This window comes from Scyliorhinus torazame, chromosome 9, assembly GCF_047496885.1.
Source record: "Scyliorhinus torazame isolate Kashiwa2021f chromosome 9, sScyTor2.1, whole genome shotgun sequence".
NCBI lineage: Eukaryota > Metazoa > Chordata > Chondrichthyes > Carcharhiniformes > Scyliorhinidae > Scyliorhinus > Scyliorhinus torazame.
The window spans coordinates 265,875,479-265,900,848 of NC_092715.1; the positions used below are offsets into that span (position 1 = coordinate 265,875,479).

General features: G+C 51.7%; 1 protein-coding gene across 8 annotated transcripts in view; it reads right to left on the reverse strand.

The window, feature by feature from the left end:
• LOC140429889 (phosphatidylinositol 4-phosphate 5-kinase type-1 beta-like) overlaps window positions 1-15,079 on the reverse strand; it is a 193,323-nt gene extending 178,244 nt beyond the window's left edge. For 6 of the 8 annotated variants that reach the window (XM_072517420.1, XM_072517419.1, XM_072517411.1 and 3 more), the window contains exons 1-2: window positions 14,964-15,079; window positions 3,912-4,008 (exon numbers count right to left, since the gene is read on the reverse strand). The gene's annotated coding sequence lies outside the window, so the exon portion shown is untranslated. Of the gene's footprint in view, window positions 1-3,906; window positions 4,009-14,963 lie in introns of all 8 variants that reach the window. The other 2 variants (XM_072517414.1, XM_072517416.1) reach the window with 1 other exon arrangement.
• Window positions 15,080-25,370: the final 10,291 nt, after the last annotated feature.

Consider the following 25,370-nt stretch of genomic DNA (forward strand, 5'->3'; position numbering starts at 1 on the left):
ACAGCCGATTACAAACAAGTAAAAACTGAAACGTGATTAAAAGAAATTGTCGCTAAACTTAAACTTTAAAGCAAACCATTGAAGTTAATACTTTAACTATCCCCCACTCCCCCCTAAAATAAAAACAATCTCCAACTCCTAGTCAGAACGGAGTTGGGTTTTTCCCTAGGACAACACAGCTTTTAGTCGTGTTTGGAGTGTGTATCTGGCGATCTAGTGCTGCGCCGTGCGCAAATCCGAGCGAGCCGGTTAGATCGTGGGAAGAGTCCGAAATCGGGAAGCGTGCCAAACGTCGATCGGTTTCCAGTCTAACTGGCCCCCTTGTTGCCACCTTGGTTAACGGGCTGTCAGCCCGGGGGGGGGGGGCGTCAAGGGGCTCAGCACCCACGGGTCCAACATGCCACCCCTGAAATTGTGTACCCCCATACACGAGGCAACTTCAGCTGCTGCCTGTCTGCTACACCCGAACGCCCCAGGCCAGAGACCCATCCGTGGTGACGGTCACTTTAACCCCCACTGGCCGTGGCAGCCTCTGGCTGCACAGCTGAAGGATATCGCTAATAGGGAATTGGCAATGGTAGTAACATGAGCACGTCACAACTCGCAAGTGGATTACCGTGGTTCACCCTCGCTAGCGGGGAGCTGCCGTGCGCGGTCCCGCCGATTCAGCATCAAGTGCCCTAATTTTCATTAGATACCGGTGATAGCCTCGCCGGATTGGCTATCGCGAAACACTTGCACACACTAGAAACATTTCTGTTAGATCACGCCCAGAGTGTTTAGGTGGACCAGAGAGCTTTTACTTGTCCTTATTCACAAGACTAATAGCCAATAGGTTGCAACGACAGATTAAATCACTTCCCACAATCTAATTTCTCTTGCGACTTCGTCCCGGAATCATTGCAAATCTTTCCCACAATGAAGCCAGGGTTGTGGGTTCAAGCACCACGCCAGAGATTCGTGCAGAACTTCACGGTGGCACAGCACTGCTGCCTCACAGCTCCAAGGGCCCGGATTCAATTCCGGCCTTGGGTGACGGTCTGTGTGGAGTTTCCACGTTCTCCCCGTGGGTTTACTCCGGGAGCTCCGGTTTCCTCCTACACTCCAAAGATGTGCAGGTTAAGTGGATTGGCCATGTTAAAATTGCCCCCAAGTGTCCAAAGGTTAGGTGGGATTACAGGGATAGAGCGGGAACTGGACCTGTGTAGGGCAGTCTTTTTGAACGGTCGGTGCAGACTCGATGGGCCAAACGGCTCCTTCTGCACTGTAGAGATTCTATTGTCTATTCTACGTCAGAAAGTCTGAGTTGACGCTCCCAGTGCAGCACTGAGGGACTGCTGCACTGTTGGAGGTGCCATCTTTCTGGTGTGCTGATAAACCAAAGTTGCGTCTGCCCTCTCAGATGGAGGTAAAAGATTCAATGACTCGATTTCAAAGAGCAGGGGAGTTCTCCCCAGGATCTGGGCCAATAGTTATTCCTCAGCCAACGTGACTAAAATTGATCATTATTACGTTGCTGTTTGTGGGATCCTGCTGTGCACAATTTGGCAGCTATGCTTTCTACATTACAAGAGTGATTACATTATTGGCTGTAAAGCGCTCTGGAATGTCTGCAATTATGAAAGAGGTTACATACGCAATCTTCTTTTTCCACCAAATTCTTCCCCTCTTCACAGCACCTTGCAATCTGTGATCACTTCACCAACTGCATTTTATACCAAATTTAAAGGACTTGCAATTGGTCTCATGTAGAAACAGCAATGTGTCACTCGGCAATGGAAAAATGTGCAATGCAATCCCCAGTCACAATTCCTAATTATGCAACCTTGTAAACTCCATCAGTATCCAGCCTCAAGCACAGCTTGTGGAGGGCAAGTCAACATGGAGTGCACAAGTCTACCTGCGGCATTACATAAGCACCTTTTTATGAGAGAGGCGGCTATTTGGATGATTTTTGTCATTCAGCATTTCAGTTCCCTAATTTATTCATGCACAAGAATTAATTTCCTTCTCAAATTAATTTGCAGGGTCAAATTACACCCTCTTGGATTGGACAAGGTAAATTGACTAGAATAAACACTACAAAAGGGTGTGTTCCCCCATTACTTTTTTGGCCACATGCAAACTCTAATAGCTTCATTTCAATCGTTCTGAACCACAGGGGTAAACGTCGTCTTCGTTACGGTTGCCTTTCTTATTGAACCTCATCGGTCTGCACGCATCAACTTTCATACAGCGCGTAGCTCAGAACATTAAAGGCAGTAATTGATACCACTGAACTAGGTGCCTACAACAGACCCACGTTCATTAGTAATATTGTTCATTAGCATTATTTATCCCAAGAATATGGGTAGGCGATCAGGACCTGACCAGATGAACTAACTCTCAAATAAAGATAACATTCGGATCAAAGGGTTCTACAGTTGACATCGACTAATGGATGCCTCCATATCCGGCTGAAGCTACGCCAGTCAATGATGGACTGGGTGTGTTCGCCTCAACTTGGGACAGTTGGAGCTTGGCAGTAAAAATGTAACAATAGTAAATTGCACTTGTCTTGCGCCTTTGACATGGTAAAAATCCCAAGGTGCTTCACAGGAATGTAACCTGCTCAGGGTTTATAAAAATTCCTGATCCTAACCGAGTGAGAGTTACTTTTCAAAGTGTGGGTGTCAGACGGAATATTAAACAGAGGACATCTCTGGTGGACTGACAATATATGCGCTATCTTGCACAATTACGGGGGAAGGGAGGGTTCTCCCTGGTGTCCTGATCAATATTTATTCCTCAATCAACATCACTAAAACAGATGATCTGGTCATTATCACGTTGTTGTTTGGGAGATCTTGCTGGACGTTTCCGATGTTACATTATTTCAAAAACTAGGCTGTGAATACCCCGCAGCATGCAGGGTATTCCGAGGTCACAAGAAAACAAAACACTGCAGTTTTAAAAGCAGGTCTTTTCGTTCTTTATCCTGCTGTACACGTCAAACTTGCGCGTCCTTGTTTGGACTTTCAACCAAAACAATTAGGTGTTGAACAAAAGGCTGCTCGTTGCTAATGACTTTGCAGGTACAAGCACTCTACATGCTGCCCTTTGTGTCGAGATCGCATAATTAAGCTGCATATGGCTGGAGACCCCACACTCCTCACCCTAGCATTTCACAGTCAGCTGGTGTCCCCGCCAATGAGAGGGGAACAGAACATTGCACATACTGCGTTGCCTGGCAACTTGAGTGCTGGGGCCCCAACTCTTCCACAGCCATGGCACAGGATAAAATACGCATGTACTGCACAATAAAAAAAAGTCAGCAAAAAAATTCAGAACACCTCCACAACCCTTTCTCCCATCAAATCGTCTGATAAGGCAGTTCACTGGAACCATTCGCCACATTAAAAAGGGGCAATACGAGTGCCAGCTGGTATTCTTGAGACAATCACTTGCCTCCTGCCACCCCACACGACCGAGCTGGGCGAGTAGCAGGCAGGGGTCAATAATCAGCAGATGGGAAGGGTGAAAAGACTCTCTTCTACCTCGTCTCGGCTTCCTGGTATCCAACAGCAGGGCTGTGCACTTTGTTCAATGCTACTACTGTCGTGGAGAACTAAAGCCACAAGATAAACATTCTATAACCAATCTTCGGGGAGGGTGTAATGCATACACCACGCCTCAATAAAATAAATGCAGCCGTCAATTACTGGTAGCCGGTTAACCAAATGTTTGAATTCTCAAAAGTGACACGTTAAACCTCGTCAAGGAAAACCTCACGTTACTAATGCTCGACTACCAAATCCTGTCCATTTCAAATGTCAGGTGTTGACGATTCCCCATTTAAAACATTTCACTGGAATGGGGGGGGAGGGGGGGGGGGGGGGGGGCGGCGGAGGGGGGGAACACATTCACCTTACTTTTGCTGTCAAGACATGAAGGAAGCGATCCAGTCACAGTCCGCAGCGAGAGGGCAAGTTGGTGTTAAAGGGCCAGAGACTCATCTGCTTTCATCAGCTGTCAAATAAATTGAAATAGTTTAGTTTTCACAGTTATCACTTACCAGCAACCTATCACGACAGCCAACTCCTGGTTGTCAATGCAAGAACTTCAGATGGAGGTGATTTAAGCAACAAGCAACCACTTGTATTTTGATTAACTCAATTTATAAGTAATTTAGTATATCACATCATCATTGAAGGTTCTTTTGTTTTTCTGCCTCTGCAGATAGTTCAGGCAGTGTCCTATTGGTCCCCCCTCCACCAACACCCTGACTCCCCCACCCCCCCCTTTCCTTCCCTTCTGTTGGTACAGAGGCGAGGGTATTTGGTCTCTCCAATGCAAAGTTTAGTGCTCGTACCATTTGTTTTTTGTAGAAATGTGTTGACACAACAATCTTTTATTGTCACAAGTATGAAGTTACTGTGAAAAGCCCCTAGTCGCCACATTCCGGCGCCTATTCGGGTAAGCTGGTACGGGATTTGAACCCGTGCTGCTGCTTTAACAATCAGAGCATCCACCCACCCCCCTCCCCGTACATTGGTGCTGAGGGGAGGGTGCCCTGTTCTCCAACACAAAATTAGCGTTTGTACCATTTGGTCTTGTATAGATTTTTTTACTGTTTTTATAAAAAGATATGGAACTCAAGGAACCAAACTATGTAACAGCAGGTAGGTAACGTTACTCCATGAAGATAAATTTTTGTTTGTCTCGATTGATATGGCCTCCTTCTGCAAAGTGCGTTCTATGATAGTGTCTGACTCGATATCTAAGAATGAAATTTGCGACAAGAAATCTGGGTTTTGTACACAATTAGACTTAAAGAGAATTTTCCACATCTAGAACACAGAACATACAGTGCAGAAGGAGGCCATTCGGCCCATCGAGTCTGCACCGACCCACTTCCACCCTATCCCCGTAACCCAATAACCCCTCCCAACCTTTTTGCTCACTAAGGGCAATTTATCAATTTATCATCTAGTGACACACGAGACCAAAAATTGTGTTCATGTCTATTTCCATGGCTTGTTATTCCTGGAACAGGTCGCTGGTCTGTCGCCAGGGGCTTATAGCTTGAAGAGGCGCCACTCCACATCAAGCATGGCTGTGCAGGAGACACTCCTACTCTTGCTGTTGGCGCGTTGGAAGGATTTATAGTTTGACAATCAACAGTATGGCCGTGTGTCACCAATGTGCCTTGTATGGCCTCAGCCCTATAGTCAGACGAGGCCTTTGCACGCCTACAAATCTGCCGTTTACGCCCCCACCCCAAACCATCCCCCTTTGATGGTGCTTTCAGTCGCCTAGACCTTAAACTCTGGAATTCCCTCCATTTCTCTTCCAGTAAGACGTGGGGCGTGAACTCTGGGCTAGTGGCCCAAGAGCAGGGGAGCTACCGACTACGCCACAATATTTCTTGGCGCACACAGGTCACCCATATGTCTGGAATCGGATCAACGATTAGAAAGAAAAATAGATGACAGCGTAAAAAAAAAATGGTGCAGACTTGAATAAAATACAAAAATGAAAAATATTACATACTCCCTCCTTCCTGCGGAAACGTCTCAACACCTCCCCCTCTCTCCTCTCCTCCCCTCCCCCCCACCCCCCCCCCCCCCCCCCAACCCAAAAAAATAATAATTCAGATGCATCCAAGTTACAGCGCTGCAGTTCATACACATTTAAACCACAGATCCCAGCGCCGAGGACCCGGGTTCGATCCCGGCTCTGGGTCACTGTCCATACGGAGTTTGCACATTCTCCCCGCGTCTGCACGAGTCTCACCCCCACAACCCAAAGATGTGCAGAGTAGGTGGATTGGCCACGCTAAATTGCCCCTTAATTGGGAAACAAATAACTGGGTACTCTCAATTTTCTAAAAACCCCCAAAAATAACACTCAGATCCAACTTGACAAGAGGTTTGAAATAGTCAAAGTGCAACCCCAATCCGGCACTGAAGGAGTTAAAAAGATTCTGTGACATTACTTGGAGTTAAAAGTCTATTTACATGTACATTCAAATCTAACTATAACTTGCATGCAACATCAGCGACAAATTTAAACAAATAAGCCTGCATCTGGGTCTACGCAGGTAGAGAGTCAATAGACTGACAACACTAGGCACTGTATTTGTAGGTTATAAGTTCAATAAGCAAAATTTAACAAGAGGTGTGTTCAGCTCTTGTACCTGCGTGAAAGATGCTTCAACAAACACAAGCAATTTTATTCATTTACCTATGGGCTACTTCTGATGTTAACCTGCTTCAGGTTTACCTGAAGGTGACCTCACAGGGTTAGAATGCACATGACAAAACTGACAAAGCAAGTGAACATTAGCCTATATTTGCCACCAGTCCAAAATACGTGCTCTGTTGGATAATATTTATTCTGCATCTGTGAAGATCACCTTTAACAATTTCTCGCCCCTCGCCATTACCTGGTCATTGTTCCACCATACTGCTCCAGAAGCCAGCTGTGAGGGAGGGCTAACCTGACAGGGCAGCATTGGCTCTCGTGCTTTTTCTGTTCAGTAACCCAGCCAAGATTTAGCAAAACTCACCCCTGACCTACATAGGCACACCTCAATCTTAAAATTCCCTTCCTTGTTTTCTAATCCCTCCAGGGCCCCCCCTCCCTTCCCTATCTCTGTAACACCTCGGCCCTACAACTACGCAAGGCCTTTGCACTCCCTCCAGATCATCCGTGCCGCCCAGGATGTTTAAGGTGCTACATAAATACAAGGTGTCGTTGCTGAAGGGGGAATTAAATTGCAGCCTTTGAAGACTAGTTACCTACCTCTAAATATGACTGAATAGTTTTCAATTACAAAAGATCGATCAAATCATTCTTGTTCTATACTTTTTAAAAAACTGAATTAGGAGATAAAACCTACTGCAGAATGTAAATTAATTTAGCTCGGGACCTGTATAAATTTTTGCATCATATTGCAAGGTGAGACCTGTGTAGCATTCTATATACTGTTTTCAAACATGCAGAATTCAGACTAAAAAAAAAAATCTATAAAGGCTCCACCTTTCAAAGTTATGAAAGGTTGGTTAGTTTATGAACAGCAGATTGATACATCCACTCCTGCCTCAAATGTGGCTACGTAATTAATCCACTCTGCAGAACAAAATCGGATTTGCTGGATTGCACTTCCTGATAACTTATTTGACACAGGTTTGCTGCAAGAAGTGTGGAATGAGGATTTGTAAGTCACCTCCAGGACTTTCCATAATATTTACATATTTCAAATCTATTGATAAGATAAATGTCGTGCCAAAATAAAGAAAAAGACAAACTGCTTGATCTGAGAGACGATGTAAAACATTTACTCTCAATAAGAAAATTATACGGGCGGCACGGTGGCGCAGTGGTTAGCACTGCTGCCTCACAGCGCTGAGGACCAGAGTTCGAATCCCGGCCCCGGATTGTGTGGAGTTTTACCCCCACAACCCAAAGATGTGCAGAGTAGGTGGATTGGACACACAAAATTGCCCCTTAATTGGAAAAAAGTAATTGGGTGCTCTAAATTAAAAAGAGAGAATTATACAGCAACATACATGTAGCTCTTGGGGCAAAAAGGATCAAAGGATATCAAAGGGGGGGGGGGTGGCGAGAACAGGCTGAGTTCGATGATCAACCATGATCACAATGAATGGCAGAGCAGGCTCGAAGGGCCGAATGGCCTCCTTCTGCTCCTCTTTTCTACGTTTCTACGTATTTGAGAGCTAAAAGCCCAACAATTTGGATTAAATGTGATATATAATAACATGAGTTTGGCTTAAACAGTTCTTAATCAGCTCCGCTATTAGCAACAATAAAACCGCATACTTTAGGTTAATCTATTTGACCTATTCGTTAACAGCTAACCGTGCTAAAAAAGAGCACTTCTGATCCATGACCTATGCTGTCAAATTAGAAAAAGGGTGACAGGCGCAGAAATTTGGAGGGAAGGAATTAAAATGAAATATTTTAGTGTTTTAGTTTAGATGTATCTTACTTGATTAGACACAGATTTAAATTCAGTTACATTCTAACAGTGACAAGTTTGAGAAAAATTGACACATTTTGTTTATACATAATCATGCACATTTGAACATTTATATATAAATGTTCACACATATGATCAAAACAAATGGAGGCAGAGTCATTTTAGCTGTGTCCAGTACGTTAGAACTCTGTTGCATAACAAAGCAACTCTGCCTTTTCAAAGTCTTCAATTCCAAAAACAAACATTGCACTAATACAATAAACAATGAAAACTTAATGCCATTGGCCTCTCCTTTCTCCTTCTAATAGCGCACGCACTATTCAGTGCCACACTGGATAGATAGCCTTACCTCCCCCACATCTCCATCGGGTATGCAGACTAATGGCCCTGTTAGCTGAAACAAAAACAACCCCCCCCCCCACTCACCCCCAGAACGACTTCACCTTATCGAATCTGACTCACCAACCCCTGTAACACTGAACACTGCCTTTTTGCAAGATGCTGTATCCACATGCGAGCACAAACCCTGGACCTTTCAGAAGTATTTTTTTTTTAAAAAAGCACATCTTTGCTCTGTGCACCTGTAAGAGGAATTAACAGCCTGACTCACGATCTGACAGGGCACATAAACAGCATATTACATCTCCACAGAAATGACAAAGGTACAGAAATACCCTCTGCTTTGCATATTCATTTTCTCCCTCCCTCCTCCCCCCCCTTCACTTTTTTAACAAATACATTCAAGGATAAGGGCTTTGCTGCATTTCTCCATTGCTCTCCATTTCAATTTCCCTTTCTTTTGTTGATAAAACATTTAATTGAGGCATTTATAATTTTATAACAACAGAAGAAACAGTGTACATACAAATATAAACAGTGCAAAGGCCATCTTCCTCCCTCACAGGTCCAACCTTTTCAATTTCCCCTTCTCCCACTCTATTACTGTCCTCTATTCTTCCCCTCATTTCTTTGCATCTCTATTTCTCTCCCTCCCCCATTTCTAGCCTTCTATTCCAGTATTTTACATTCTTCTCTCTCACCCCCCTCCCAGTATCTCATCCCTTTTCTCTCGCTCTCTCTATGTCACACCACCCCCCCCTCTCCCCCCTCTCCCCCTCTCCCCCCTCTCCTCCCCTCTCCCCCTCTCCCCCCTCTCCCTCCCCCCTCCCTCCTCTCCCCTCTCCCTCCCCCCTCTCCCCCTCACCCCCTCCTCCTCTCTCCCCTCACCCCCTCCTCTCTCTCCCCCTCACCCCCTTCCTCTCTCTCCCCCTCACCCCCTCTCTCTCTCCCCTCACCCCCTTCTCCTCTCCCCTCACCCCTTCTCTCTCTCCCCCTCACCCCCTCTCTCTCTCCCCCTCACCCCCTTCTCTCTCTCCCCCTCACCCCCTTCTCTCTCTCCCCCTCACCCCCTTCTCTCTCTCCCCCTCACCCCCCTTCTCTCTCTCCCCCTCGACCCCCTTCTCGACTCTCCCCCTCACCCCCTTCTCTCTCTCCCCCTCACCCCCTCTCTCTCTCCCCCTCACCCCCTTCTCTCTCTCCCCCTCACCCCCTTCTCTCTCTCCCCCTCACCCCTTCTCTCTCTCCCCCCTCACCTCCTACAACCATCACCTCACCCCCATCCCTACCTCACCCCCACACCACTCACTCCTAACCCCCTCACCCCCCTTCTCACCTCTCACCCCATCCCCCTTCATCTCTCTCTCCCCCTCACCCCTTCTCTCTCTCCCCTCACCCCCTTCTTCTCTCCCCTCACCCCCTTCTCTCTCTCCCCCTCACCCCCTTCTCTCGTCTCCCCCTCACCCCTTCTCTCTCTTCCCCTCACCCCCCTTCTCTCTCTCCCCCTCACCCCCTTCTCTCTCACCCCTCACCCCCTTCTCTCTCTCCCCCTCACCCCCCTTCTCTCTCTCCCCCTCACCCCCTTCTCTCTCTCCCCCTCACCCCCTTCTCTCTCTCCCCCCTCACCCCCTTCACTCTCGCCCCCTCACCCCCTTCTCTCTCTCCCCCTCACCCCCTTCTCTCTCTCCCCCTCACCCCCTTCTCTCGCACCCCTCACCCCCTTCTCTCTCTCCCCTCACCCCCTTCTCCTCTCTCCCCCTCACCCCCTTCTCTCTCTCCCCCTCACCCCTTCTCTCTCTCCCCTCACCCCCTTCTCTCTCTCCCCCTCACCCCTTCTCTCTCTCCCCCCTCACCCCCCTTCTCTCTCTCTCCCCCTCACCCCCTTCTCTCTCTCCCCCTCACCCCCTTCTCTCTCCACCCCTCACCCCCTTCTCTCTCTCCCCCTCACCCCCTTCTCTCTCTCCCCCTCACCCCCTTCGCTCTCTCCCCCTCACCCCTTCTCTCTCTCCCCCCCTCACCCCCTTCTCTCTCTCCCCCTCACCCCCTTCTCTCTCTCCCCCTCACCCCTTCTCTCTCCCCCTCACCCCCTTCTCTCTCTCCCCCTCACCCCCTTCTCTCTCTCCCCCTCACCCCCATCTCTCTCTCCCCCTCACCCCCTTCTCTCTCTCCCCTCACCCCTTCTCTCTCTCCCCCTCACCCCCTTCTCTCTCTCCCCCTCACCCCCTTCTCTCTCTCCCCCTCACCCCCTTCTCTCTCTCCCCCTCACCCCCTTCTCTCTCTCCCCCTCACCCCCTTCTCTCTCTCCCCCTCACCCCCTTCTCTCTCTCCCCTCACCCCCTCTCTCTCTCCCCTCACCCCCTTCTCTCTCTCCCCCTCACCCCCTTCTCTCTCTCCCCCCTCCCCCCCCTTCTCTCTCTCCCCTCACCCCTTCTCTCCCCCCTCACCCCTTCTCTCTCTCCCCCTCACCCCCTTCTCTCTCTCCCCCTCACCCCCTTCTCTCTCTCCCCCTCACCCCCTTCTCTCTCTCCCCCTCACCCCCTTCTCTCTCTCCCCCCTCACCCCCTTCTCTCTCTCCCCCTCACCCCCTTCTCTCTCTCCCCCTCACCCCCTTCTCTCTCTCCCCCTCACCCCCTTCTCTCTCTCCCCTCACCCCCTTCTCTCTCTCCCCCTCACCCCCCTTCTCTCTCTCCCCCTCACCCCCCTTCTCTCTCTCCCCCTCACCCCCCTTCTCTCTCTCCCCCTCACCCCCTTCTCTCTCTCCCCCCTCAACCCCCTTCTCTCTCTCCCCCTCACCCCCTTCTCTCTCTCCCCCTCACCCCCTTCTCTCTCTCCCCCTCACCCCCTTCTCTCTCTCCCCTCACCCCCTTCTCTCTCTCCCCCTCACCCCCTTCTCTCTCTCCCCCTCACCCCCTTCTCTCTCTCCCCCTCACCCCCTCTCTCTCTCCCCCTCACCCCCTTCTCTCTCGCCCCCTCACCCCCTTCTCTCTCGCCCCCTCACCCCTTCTCTCTCGCCCCCTCACCCCCTTCTCTCCTCGCCCCCTCACCCCCTTCTCTCGCCCCCTCTCCCCTTCTCTCTCGCCCCCTCACCCCCTTCTCTCTCGCCCCCTCACCCCCTTCTCTCTCGCCCCCTCACCCCCTTCTCTCTCGCCCCCTCACCCCTCTTCTCTCTCGCCCCCTCACCCCCTTCTCTCTCGCCCCCTCACCCCCTTCTCTCTCGCCCCCTCACCCCCTTCTCTCTCGCCCCCTCACCCCCTTCTCTCTCGCCCCCTCACCCCTTCTCTCTCGCCCCCTCACCCCCCTTCTCTCTCGCCCCCTCACCCCTTCTCCTCGCCCCTCACCCCTTCGCTCTCGTCCCCCTCACCCCTTCTCTCCCCCTCACCCCCTCTCTCTCCCCTCACCCCCTTCTCTCTCCCCCTCACCCCTTCTCTCTCTCCCCCTCACCCCCTTCTCTCTCTCCCTCCCCTCACCCCCTTCTCTCTCTCTCTCTCTCTCACCCCCTTCTCTCTCTCCCCCTCACCCCCTTCTCTCTCTCCCCCTCACCCCCTCTCTCTCTCTCCCCCTCACCCCCTTCTCTCTCTCTCTCTCTCAGACCCCTTCTCTCTCTCTCTCTCTCTCTATCTCACCCCCTTCTGTCTCCCTCTCACACCCCCTTCTCTCTCTCTCTATCTCACCCCCATCTGTCTCTCTCTCTCTATCTATCTCACCCCTTCTCTCTCTCTCTCTCTATCTCACCCCCGTCCCTCTCCCCCTCACACGCCCCTCTCCCTCACACGCCCCATCTCCCTCACAGCCCCTCTCCCTCACACGCCCCTCTCCCTCACACGCCCCTCTCCCTCACACAGACCCCCCTCCTCACCCACACCCCCCTCTCACACCCATCCTCTCACACACACACCACACCCTCTCCCACACACACCCCTCCTCTCTCTATTTCTCTCTTCCCCTCCTCTCTCTATTCTCTCTTCCCCTCCTCTCTATTTCTCTCTCCCCCCCCCCTCTCTATTTCTCTCTTCCCCCCCCTCTCCATTTCTCTCTTCCCCCCCTTCTCCATTTCTCTCTCCCCCCCCCCTCTCCATTTCTCTCTTCCCCCCCCCTCTCCATTTCTCTCTTCCCCCCCCTTCCTCCCTCTCCATTTCTCTCTTCCCCCCCCTCCTCCCTCTCCATTCTCTGCTTCCCCCCCCCTCCTCCCTCTCCATTTCTCTCTTCCCCCCCTCCTCCCCCTCCATTTCTCTCTTCTCCCCCCCCCTCTCCATTTCTCTCTTCCCCCCCCTCCTCCCCCTCTCCATTTCTCTCTTCCCCCCCCTCCTCCCCCTCCATTTCTCTCTTCTCCCCCCCCCTCTCCATTTCTCTCTCCCCCCCCCTCTCCATTTCTCTCTTCCCCCCCCCTCTCCATTTCTCTCTTCCCCCCCCCTCTCCATTTCTCTCTTCCCCCCCCCTCTCCATTTCTCTCTTCCCCCCCCCTCTCCATTTCTCTCTTCCCCCCCCCTCTCCATTTCTCTCTTCCCCCCCCCCTCTCCATTTCTCTCTTCCCCCCCTCCTCTCCATTTCTCTCTCCCCCCCCTCTCCATTTCTCTCTTCCCCCCCCCCTCTCCATTTCTCTCTTCCCCCCCCTCCTCCCTCTCCATTTCTCTCTTCCCCCCCCTCCTCCCTCTCCATTTCTCTCTTCCCCCCCCTCCTCCCTCTCCATTTCTCTCTTCCCCCCCCCCCCCTCCTCCCCCCTCCTCCCTCTCCATTTCTCTCTTCCCCCCCCTCCTCCCTCTCCATTTCTCTCTTCCCCCCCCCTCCCCCCCCTCCTCCCTCTCCATTTCCCCTCCCTCCATTTCCCCCCCCTCCTCCTCCCTCTCCATTTCTCTCTTCCCCCCCCTCCTCCCTCACCATTTCTCTCTTCCCCCCCCTCCTCCCTCTCCATTCTCTCTCTCCCCCCTCCTCCCTCTCCATTTCTCTCTCCCCCCCCCCTCTCCCTCTCCATTTCTCTCTCCCCCCTCCTCCCTCTCCATTTCTCTCTCCCCCCCCCTCTCTCCATTCTTCTCTCTTCCCCCCCTCCTCCCTCTCCATTTCTCTCTCCCCCCTCCTCCCTCTCCATTTCTCTCTCCCCCCCCTCCTCCCTCTCCATTTCCTCTCTCCCCCCCCCTCTCCTTCTCTCTCCCCCCCCCTCTCCATTCTCTCTCTTCCCCCCCCCCCCCCCTCCCCCTCCCCCCCTCTCCCTTCTCCCCCCCCCTCTCCCTCCCTCCCCCCCCCCCTCCCCTCCCCCCCTCTCCTCCCCCCCCCCTCTCCTCCCCCCCCCCCCTCCCCTCCCCCCATTCTCCTCCCCCCCTCCTCCCCCCCCCCCCCTCTCCATTCTCTCTCTCTCCCCCCCCCCCCTCTCCCCCCCCCCTCTCCTCTCTCTCCCCCCCCTCTCCATTTCTCTCTCTCCCCCCCCCTCTCCATTCTCTCTCTCCACCCCCCCCTCTCCATTCTCTCTCTCCCCCCTCTCCATTCTCTCTCTCCCCCCCCTCTCCATTTCTCTCTCTCCCCCCCCTCTCCATTTCTCTCTCTCCCCCCCCTCTCCATTCTCTCTCTCCCCCCCCCTCTCCATTTCTCTCTCTCCCCCCCTCTCCATTTCTCTCTCTCCCCCCCCTCTCCATTTCTCTCTCTCCCCCCCCTCTCCATTTCTCTCTCTCCCCCCCTCTCCATTTCTCTCTCTCCCCCCCCTCTCCATTTCTCTCTCTCCCCCCCCTCTCCATTTCTCTCTCTCCCCCCCCTCTCCATTTCTCTCTCTCCCCCCCCCCTCTCCATTTCTCTCTCTCCCCCCCCCTCTCCATTTCTCTCTCTCCCCCCCCCCTCTCCATTTCTCTCTCTCCCCCCCCCCCTCCATTTCTCTCTCTCCCCCCCCCTCTCCATTTCTCTCTCTCCCCCCCCCCTCTCCATTTCTCTCTCTCCCCCCCCTCTCCATTCTCTCTCTCCCCCCCCCCTCTCCATTTCTCTCTCTCCCCCCCCTCTCCATTTCTCTCTCTCCCCCCCCTCTCCATTTCTCTCTCTCCCCCCCCTCTCCATTTCTCTCTCTCCCCCCCCCCTCTCCATTTCTCTCTCTCCCCCCCCCCTCTCCATTTCTCTCTCTCCCCCCCCCTCTCCATTTCTCTCTCTCCCCCCCCCCCCCTCTCCATTTCTCTCTCTCCCCCCCCCTCCTCTCCATTTCTCTCTCTCCCCCCCCTCTCCATTTCTCTCTCTCCCCCCCCTCTCCATTTCTCTCCCCCCTCTCCATTCTCTCTCTCCCCCCCCTCTCCATTTCTCTCTCTCCCCCCCCCCCTCTCCATTTCTCTCTCTCCCCCCCCCTCCTCTCCATTTCTCTCTCTCCCCCCCCCCCCTCCTCTCCATTTCTCTCTCTCCCCCCCCCTCCTCTCCATTTCTCTCTCTCCCCCCCCCCTCCTCTCCATTTCTCTCTCTCCCCCTCCTCTCCATTTCTCTCTCTCCCCCCCCTCTCCATTTCTCTCTCTCTCCCCTCTCTGTTCCCCCACCGCCCCCCTTTTCGAGGTCTCTCACTCCGCCTCTAACACCCGTGCTCCCTCTATTTCTCCCCCATACCTCTCTGCCCTCTATTGCTGCCCCTGTCTTTCTGCTCCGTGCTGCGTGAGGGGGGCCGTGCGGGTGCAGACAGTGGGTTTACCTGCAGCGCTGCGCTGTCTCCGGGTGTTACAGGTGTGCTGGGCTGGGGCTGCTCCCGTGCCGGCGCTGCGCTCTCTCTGAGCCCGAGCTGCAGTAACCTCGCAGCCTGTGTGTGTCCCTTTCTGCCGGAATGCGGGCACGCGCCTTGCAGCCTGCGCGCTCCCGACCGGCGCGCGCCCTCGTGCACGCGCACAGTGATTGTTTGGCCCAATATCCCTGCTCCTCCCCTCCAATGCACGGGGAGATCCCAGACCTGCAGCATTGTACCCCCCCTCTCAACACATCCAACAAAACAAATCAGAGCTGAGCCCCCCATCGTTTGGGATAACCACGCAGGGAGCCTCTTGTTTATTTATCTACTCTCCTTAATTCGATTCCCCACCAGGGAATACCCATTGATCTGAGATCATTCTCTCTCCCCCCCTCCACAAATTCAATGTATCAGTTTCCACACACTGTCATGTCAATATCACCCCCCTCCCTCCATCTCTCTTATCTCCCCCTCCTCCACACACATCACTGATTGTGACAATTTTTTTGCCAGCAAAATATTCACAGTTGCGTTTATACTTGTGTCGAACCTGCAGGATTTCCCTTCCCTCTCACAGTCAGTCCCTCCCACACAGAGAGGCAGACATGGAATCACTGTCCCTTGGATTTATCACTAGCAAGCCTGAGACACATCTTAAACACACACTGAGGCTGTACTTTGTCTAAAAAGGAACCTGCTTCAAAACAAGCCACACTTTGAAAGCAGAGTCATCCAGCCCCACGTTGCTGGGGCGTCTGGTTCACATCTTCAGGACGTTCCAAAGTTCACTTTGCACTGACTGCAAACCAGGGCGCCAACGCAGAAGTAACTTTCCAGCTTCATTCAGCTTTCAGCAGTTGGAGAAAGGGGGACTTCGCCGCAGCACAGGGGTGAAAGTGATACCCTCTGCTGGCTAGTTTCAGCGTGCCACAGCCCAGCTGCATTCACCTCAGCTGTAACATCGCGGAATCGCTGGTCGGCCCATCGACGCCTCTGCTGGCTCCGCGAAAGAGTTGCCAAATTGCCCCACTCCTCTTTCCGCGCATTCCGTTTCTTCTCGCGCACATTCTCTGAACCAGTTCAGTAGCTCCAACTTCACAGGGTTCTGAGAAAAAACCTGGAAACTGAAATAAAGTCAGAAAGTGCCAGAAATACTCAGTAGGTCCGTGCAGAGAGAAACAGAGGGCGCAATTCTCCTGAAACATTTCAAAGTGTGGTAGCGAGCAGTAATTGCTCCAAGCTTCCTGGCGCTCTGCCCAGCGAGGCCATTCAATGTTAATTGGTCCACTTAACAAGGCCTCAAGGGCTTCGCGCCGCAAACGAAGGCTCGCCAGCTGATTTGCCGGGACCGCGCTCGCCAGCCCCCGCTAACAAGGTCGAGCAGCACTTAAGCTGCACTTGCTCAGCCAACCCCAGCCAGCTCGCAACAATGGAGCCCAGGCGACCGGCCCCAAGGTTCGGGAATGCTGACCTGGGGAGGCTGCTGGATGCCGTGGAGGCCAGGAGGGATGTCCTGTTCCCCCGAGGGTCCTGGAGGGGCAGCCACAGGGCAGCCAGTGCCGCCTGGGATGAGGTGGCGGCAGCTGTGAGCTCAAGGAGTGTGACCAGGAGGACTGGCCTACAGGGCAGGAAGAAGGTCTACGACCGACACTGGGCAGCACGAGTGAGTAGACACCAATACCCTCCACCCCCTCCCAAGGGTGCATCCACCCCCCCAACTCCCCAAGTGACCCCCCAGCCCTCCATCAACCCTCCCTCCCTCAACCCCGCCAACCCTTCCTTAACAACCCCTCTCACACCACTGTGAAACACACTTGTGGAAATTATAAGCAGTATTTTGTTTATGTTACCAGACCTACTTATTTTCATTCAAAAGCAGTGTTAAAATATAGTCAAGCATTCCCAGCATGCTTAAGCAAATGCCTTTCTTATAAAATATGGCCACGCAGTTAGATAAAATGAATACCCTGAAGCGGGCAACTAATCCACACACTAAAGTCCCTTCTACAGCTAACGATGGCCTCTCTGTGTCTCCTCAGGAAAAGCTCTCCCATTATCATCGGGAGAGGGCCCAGACTGGCGGAGGGGCGTCGGACATAAGAATCCTCACCTCCTTCAAGGAACAGGCCCTGGAAGTGACCGATGTGGCCGCGGATAGATCGGTCAGCCACACGGAGTTGGCGGACGCCGCAGAGATGAGGATCCACTGGGCTCCACCCAGAGGACCTGTCAAACATGAGTTATTATTGCCTTACCGAGTGACCCATCCCTCCACCGACCACACGTCCATTTTCCTGCAGGTCCCCCGGCCGACGGCGCCGGCCCACCCCGGACGGGAGCTCTCCTGACTCCGAGGAAAGCACATCCCCACCCCCACCCCCCCCACCAGCGCAGAGGCACGCACCTCAGTGGGCAGCGTTAGTGGGCAGGCTTCTGGGGCACAATCCGGTGAGCACCACATCAGGTGGAGGCAGGAACCCCCGGGCGAGACAGCAGTCGGAGGTCTGCTGGATCTCAGGACCCATGCAAGTGTGGTTCACAGTGGTGGGAGAGGGGTTGTGAAGGAGGGGCTGATAGAGACGATCGGGAGCGGCCGGGACATTCGGAGGGAGATGTCAGCGTCACTCCAGCAGATCCATAACCGCTTGGAGGAGTCCCAGAGGCCAGGGGTGCAGCAGAAGTCGCCGGCAACGCGAGACTAACGCTGCTAAGGTGGTGACCACAGTGGAGAGCCTGGCACACAACATCGGCACCATTAGTGAAGGTGTCCAAGGCGTGGTGCAGTCAGTGACGGCCATGGTAAGGCTCTCGGCTGGCCGACCTTGATGAGGTTCTGCGGGACATGTCCTGTTCTCAGATGGGAATGGCCGAGGTGCTGCGGAGCTTGTCCCAGTCACAGAGGGGCAGCGCCCAGGGCGTCGACACGATGGTGCAGACCATAGGGAACCGCCAGGGCTGGCAGAGCCAGATGATGCAGGGGCAGCCGGGGCTCAAACCAGCTGCCCCTCTGTCCCGAGGTGACCTCCAGCGCCATAAGGGAACCAATCTGGAGGAGGGGGTGCCGGATGCCAAGACGGACCCGTCCCCTGGAGTGGCGACGGTGGTCACCAGCTCCCCCAAGTTCCACCCCTCTGATGAGGCCGCGTCTCACAGTCAGCACACGGGACAGGGCGGCACGGCTGTGCATGTGCCGCCCACAAGTGAGCCGGGCTCCTCCGGCCCCAGAGCCCCCAGAGGCCGCCCGCCTAAGGCATCGAAGGCCACGGACGAGGTAAGCAGCTGACTGCCTCCACCTCTGATGTGCATCCTGGGGAAATACCTAGGCGTAGTGGTCGAGCTAGGAGGGCCAGGCACGTTGAGCATCACTGAGGGCATCGGGGGAGGGGGTGGAGGGGTAGGTAGGAGGTGGGAGGGGGGTGCCCCATCGGGAGCGGGGTTTGTACAACACATTAAACACCTTTTTGCAAAACCATTATGATACCTCTATCACTTTCAGCCGCAATGCAGGCTGACCCCTGGGCCCTTTACCCATCTCTCCAGGTCTACCCCCCCCCCCCCCCCACACCTTCCTGTGGCACTCACCCACCCTCCGGCCGTGGACATGTCCCCGGAGCTGGGTCCCACCCCCTGGGTGTTGGCTGCTGTATGTGTGGCGTTGCCTCCCGCTGTGTCCAGGCAGCAAGGTGTGATTGGGATGCTGGAAAATGACCCCCACATGGCCCGCCGGCCCACGGGAACCCACTTGGGACGTGTGACGTGCTCACATAATCACGACTGTCAATTCCCTATTAGCGATAACCTTCAGCCGAACAGCCAGAGACCTCAGCAGTCGGTGGGGGTTACGGGTGGTTGGGGCAAATGGGCAGGGACAACAAGGGTTGCCCTCGGAATGGGTAAACGATCCAAAGGTTTGCATGATGTATCGCGAGCGGTTTCTCCCCCAGGGACCCTGGAGCTGTGAAGCAATTGCGCTATCCACAATGCTACCGTGCAGCCAGATCCCGATTTCACATATGGGAGCAGGCCAGTTGCATCGCAAACTGTTTGGCGCCCGGCCTCGCCCGCTTTGCACCAGCCTCATTACGCTTGGGCGAGAGCGCAACGAGGCCGCAGAATCATGCCCATCGTTAATGTTTCAGGCTCATGACGTTTAATCAGTGATGAGTTCTGCTGTGCCTTTCTAGAAACTATTAATTGTGTTTCTCTTTCCACAGATCCTGCCTAATTGCAAAGTCTTTCCAGCATTTTCTGTTTTTATTTCAATAAGTACTTCATTGGCTCTAGAGTGCATTGGGATATCACAAGGTTGTTGAAAGGTGCTATATAAATGCAAGTTTGTTCTTTCTTACATATCCAATTCCTCTTGGAAATTATGAGCACATTCTGCCTGCTTATCTTTATGCCACTGTTAGCACCTACTTTAGTCTTTAACACTACCATTAACACTCCTTTTGCCTTGTGCCCATGATATTTTTGTCAATCTCTCCTGTACTCCCAAGTATCCTTGACCTTCTATTCTGCTCCGCCTCCTCAACGCCCCTCTCTAGCTGTATAATCCATCACATCTCCATTTCTCTCCAACTCTGAAGAAGGGCCTCACGGACTCGAAACACTAACTCTGTTTCACTTTCCACAGACCTGCTGGGTTTTTCCAGCACTCCTGTTTTGTTTTTTAAAAATATTTTTATTCTCCTCCTTTTTCACATTTTCTCCCAAATTTACACCCACCAACAATAAACAATAATCAGCAACAAATATGTCAATCCCCATATCAATAACAACGATCCCATCCTCCCACCAAATCCCAAACATTAGCCCGCATGTTCACACAAACAAATGGCAAAAAGGAATCAGGGATTACCCATAGTTGCCATTAACACACACACAGGACCCCCTCCCCCCAACCCTCCCACCCACACACCCCAACTAACGTTCGATGTTATCCAGTTCTTGAAAGTGCATGATGAATAATGCCCATGAATTGTAGAACCCATCCATCCTTCCCCTCAGTTCAAACTTAACCTTCTCAAGAATCAAGAATTCCAACAGGTCCCCCCGCCACGCCAGGGCACTGGGTGGAGAGGCTGCTCTCCATCCCAGCAGGATCTGCCTTCGGGCGATCAACGAGGCGAAGGCTACGCTATCTGCCTCTGCACCCGTTTCCAACCCTGGCTGGTCCGACACCCCGGATATGTCCTCCCGGGGATCCAGGTCAATGCCTCCACCTCGTGTGCGAGGTTGGGGCTGATACAGCTGAAGGTGGTATACAGAGCGCACCTCACGAGGGCGAGGATGAGCCGATTCTTTGAAGGAGTAGAAGATGTGTGTGAGCGTTGCGTTGTGGGGGGCCCCGCTAATCACGTTCATATGTTTTGGTCCTGTCCAAAGCTAGAGGATTACTGGAAGGAGGTTTTTAGGGTAATTTCCAAGGTGGTGCATTTCTGTTTTTTCATCCAGATTTCCAGCATCCTCGGTGTTTTGCTGTTATTCCGTTTGGAAAGTTACTTTTGAACGTGACTCCACCACCTTTTCAGACAGGCCAGATCATTACTTGCCGTGTTTAATAAAAACTCCTCATCTCCTCCTCTGGTTGTTTTGCCAATGACTTTAAATCTGCGTTCCTCTGGTTTAGCAACCCTCCTGTCATTTGGAAAGAATTCTCCTTATTGACTCCAACCAAATAGGTCAAAAAGGTATGAGGCGAGCTAAAGTGGGAACGATATACTTTTAATAAGTTAGCTTTGCACAACTTCTGAATACTACCCGATACGTTTTGTTTCTGTCTCAGACTGTCAATTTTCTTCTCCTTGTTTAAGTCTTAATAACAATCTCCTTTGTAATTTTCCTTTGTTATCCCCGATCTTATTGCACAAGCTTTAACTCCCCCAAAATTGTTTCGACCCAATCAAACTGCTGTGGAAAACAAAATCTCAGAGCACTAGCTAGCGTTGCAACCTCCAACACAGGCGAAGGTTGCAAAATCCTTTTGAGGCTCGTGCTGCTGTGAAGGTTGTGAATGTTCAAAGTGATTGGATTATCGTCTATCTCCAAGTCATCAAATAGCAGAAAGGTTGCTTACCCAAGCAAGCAATTGCACTTACGGTAATGCTGGTGGGATTGGGAAGTCTTTGCAAAGATTTGGACTTGAGTTTACATCTCACTTGTTCGTCGATTCTCTTGTATCCCAGCACTGCGCTCCCACACCTCCTCCGACTCCTGCACCTTCTAATATGCCTTCAGCGGGCAGACTCTGTTCCTTCCCTCAAGCCACGTTCTTCTCTGGTATTTGCTCCTTCTTTATCAAGTTGCAAAGTTCCTGGCAATGAAATTGACCTTTTTGGGGGGGGGTGATGTTGCAAAGCAAAAATGCACCTTCAGCACATTAACCAGACAGCGAGAGATTCACTATTAATGTATAAGTATGAATGCTTTTTAATGTTATCATTAGAAATGTCTAAAATGAATGGTGTCGAAGGCCATTCAGCCCATCATGTTTATGCTGGTTGAAAAAGATTTATTCAGTTTAATCCTACATTGGAGCTCTTGGTCTGTATCCCATAAGTTACAGCACTTCAAGAGCATAACTCATACTTTTTTAAAAATGCAATGAGAGTGCCTGTCTCTATCAACCTTTCAGGCAGTGAGTTCCAGAATCCCTGTAAGTAAGGCCAGGGGAGTTCTGCCCTGATCCATATCAATCCCTCAGACAACATTGTCTACAAGATTATGAGGGGCATGGACACAAGCTTTTTCCCAGGGTGGAAGAGTCAATTACTAGGGGACATCGGTTTAAGGTGCGAGGGGCAAGGTTTAAAGGAGATGTATGAGGCAGGTTTCTTTACACAGAGGGTAGTGGGAGCCTGGGACTCACTGCTGGGGGAGATAGTGGAAGCAGCTACGATAGTGACTTTTAAGGCGGTATGGTGGCACAGTTGTTAGCACTGTTGCTTCACAGCGGCAGGGACCCAGGTTCGATTCCCGGCTTGGGTCACTGCCTGTGCGGAGTCTATACGTTCTCCCCGTGTCTGCGTGGGTTTCCTCCGGGTGCTCCGCTTTCCTCCCACAAGTCCCGAAAGATGTGCTGTTAGGTGAATTGGACATTCTGAATTCTCCCTCGGTGTACCCGAACAGGCGCCGGAGTGTGGCGACTAGGGGATTTTCACAGTGACGTCATTGCACTGTAGGGTGGCATGTGGCGCAGTGGATAGCACTGGGACTGTGGCGCTGAGGACCCGGGTTCGAATCCCGGCCCTGGGTCACTGTCCGTGTGGAGTTTGCACATTCTCCCCAAGTCTGCATGGGTTTCACCCAAAGATGTGCAGGTTATGTGGATTGGCTACGCTAAATTGCCCCTTAATTGGAAATAATTGGGTACTCTAAATTTATTTTTAAAAACTTCATTGCACTGTTAATGTAAGTCTACTTGTGACACTAAGAAAGATTATTATTATTAAGGGACGTCTTGACTAATAATAATAACCTTTTATTGTCACAAGTATGAAGTTACTGTGAAAAGCCCCTAGTTCGGGTAAGCTGGTACGGGAATTGAACCCACGCTGCTGGCCTTGTTCTGCATCGCAAACCATCTGTAGCCCACTGAGCTAAACAATCATAGATACAATCATAGAATTTACAATGCAGAAGGAGGCCATTCGGCCCATCGAGTCTGCACCGGCTCTTTGAAAGAGCACCCTACCCACGACCACACCTCCACCCTATCCCCATAACCCAGTAACCCCACCCAACACTAAGGGCAATTTTGGACACTAAGGGCAATTTAGCATGGCCAATCCACTTAACCTGCACATTTTTGGATTGTGGGAGGAAACCGGAGCACCCGGAGGAAACCCACGCAGACACGGGGAGAACGTGCAGACTCCGCACAGACAGAGACCCAAGCCGGGAATCGAACCTGGGACCGTGGAGCTGTGAAGCAATTGTGCTATCCACCATGCTACCGTGCTGCCCATGAATACATGAATCGGACAGGAACAGAGCGATATGGTCCCCGGAAAGGTAGGGGTTTTTAGTTCAGATGGGCAGCATGGTCGGTGCAGGCTTGGAGGGCCGAAGGGCCTGTACGTGTGCTGTTATTTTCTTTGTTCTTTGTAAAAAAAAATTATCGCATTGCTATTGGTGGGAACTTGCTGTGCACAAATTGGCCACTGAATTTCCGACAATTTCTAAAAGTACTTCGTTGGCTGTAAAGCACTTTGGGACACCTTGAGGTTGTGAAAAGCATTGTCAGAATGCACGTCTTTCTTTCTTAATGCCAGATTGTGTTGCTGAGAATATTTAGGAGGGGTTATGATAGTAAGACCATTTTCATTCTGGCTATGTGAATATCCGTGCTTTTCATTTGCCGGTTCAGGCAGGTTTAAGCGATTGCCGTTGACTGAGTGTTTTAAACAATGTTTTAAATATTGTCCATTTTCATTTTATTACGGCCTTATAAAAGAGCAGCCACTGTACAGCTGATTAAGACAGTGAACCAACATGGGTAATATGTAAAAACCCGCCCGGATCTGTGATGAACTGTCAACCATTCATGTGAGCAGTGACTGCGGTAATTGGAGATTGATGGGAGTATAAAAAAGAAATAGTCTTAGTCTTCACAGCTGAACAGATTATGTAAATAGATGAATGAACCATCAAAATATATGACATAGCTACACTACCACGTAGGAGATACCCCTGTACAATAATACGCCAACAGTTACTCTGGGGTGGCTGGGACATGTATTAAATTGTGGAACCCAATACATTCTGTTGCAGTATTCCCAGTGAGATAGCTCCTGTTGTTGGATCCCATAATTGGGATCAAACATGTGATTGGATTATACTGCAATAATTCCCCTCGAGAAGTTCTCTGTTTGCACATAGAGGTCGCAGATGTGAAGATTATATGGATAGATCGATAATCGGACAGAAAGACAGATTGACTGACGGTAGCACAAGAGTCCCAGGTTCGAATCCCCACTGGGTCACTGTCTGCGTGGATTTTGCACGTTCTCCCTGCGATTGCGTGGGTTTCCTCCGGGTGCTCCGGTTTCCTCCCACAGTCTAAAGATGTGCAGGTTAGGTGGATTGGTCATGATAAAGTGCCCTTAGTGACCAAAAAGGTTAGGAGGGGTTATTGGGTTACAGGGATAGGGTGGAAGTGAGGGCTTAAGTGGGTCGGTGCAGACTCGATGGGCCGAATGGCCTCCTTCTGCACTGTATGTTCTATGACCCACCCACTGACCTGCCCACCCACCAAGCTACCCACCCACCTAACCACCCACCCACTCGGTGACTAATTGACTCAGTGGCTGACTTGCATTTATTTGAACTTTCGCAGGATCAGGACCTCCCTAGGCATTGACCAGCTAATGAAGTTCTTCGAAAGGCCACTATTGTAATGTGGGGAATTCTGAAGCCAATTTGCACACATCAAGCTACCACAAACAGCACTTGATAATGACCAGGTAATCTGTTTTAGTGATTTTTGTGGAGGGATGAATGTTGGCCAAGGCACAGTGGAGAATTTGCCATGGGCTCTGGTTCAATGTCCCACCTGCACGATGGCTCCTCAGTACTGCACTGTGAGTGCATTTGGTCTTTTCCGTGTTACAAATATACCGATAAGGATCAGGAGGAGGCCATCCTGCGCTTGAACCTGCTTCTCCCTTTAATAGGATTATAGCCAGTCTGATAGTAACCTCAACTCTGCATCACACTTTCCCCTGATAACCTATCGCTCCCTTGCTTACCAAGAATCTATCCACCTCTGCCTTGGAAATATTCAAAGACTCTGTTTGTACTGGTTTCAAACATTTGGAGGATGATAGATAAACTTTGATACTGGATTCCAGAGTCAGGCAGTAGTTTCAACCATTTTATAAATTTGTGTATGAGTTGAGTGTTGTTATTGTTATAACGCCTTGGTGCATTCCACTACATTAAAGGTCCTGTGTAAATGTGAGTCATTATAGTTTCTTGGAGCGCAGCACGGTGGCGCAGTGGGTTAGCCCTGCTGCCTCACGGCGCCGAGGTCCCAGGTTCGATCCCGGCTCTGGCTCACTGTCCATGTGGAGTTTGCACATTCTCCCCGTGTTTGCGTGGGTTTCGCCCCCCCCCCCCACAACCCAAAGATGTGCAGGGTGGGTGGATTGGCCACGCTAAATTGCCCCTTAATTAGAAAAAAAGAATTGGGTACTCTAAATTTATAAAATAAAATAAAATAAAATAATAGTTTCTCAGACCAGGATTTCTGACCCAAACACTGATGGGCATTGTTGCAGACAGGACGGTAAAATTTGGAGAGTTGGTGACTTTTACCAGCTCTCAAATTCTCCCACCCCACCCAAAATAATGCCTGCCGGTGTCAGGGCAGGA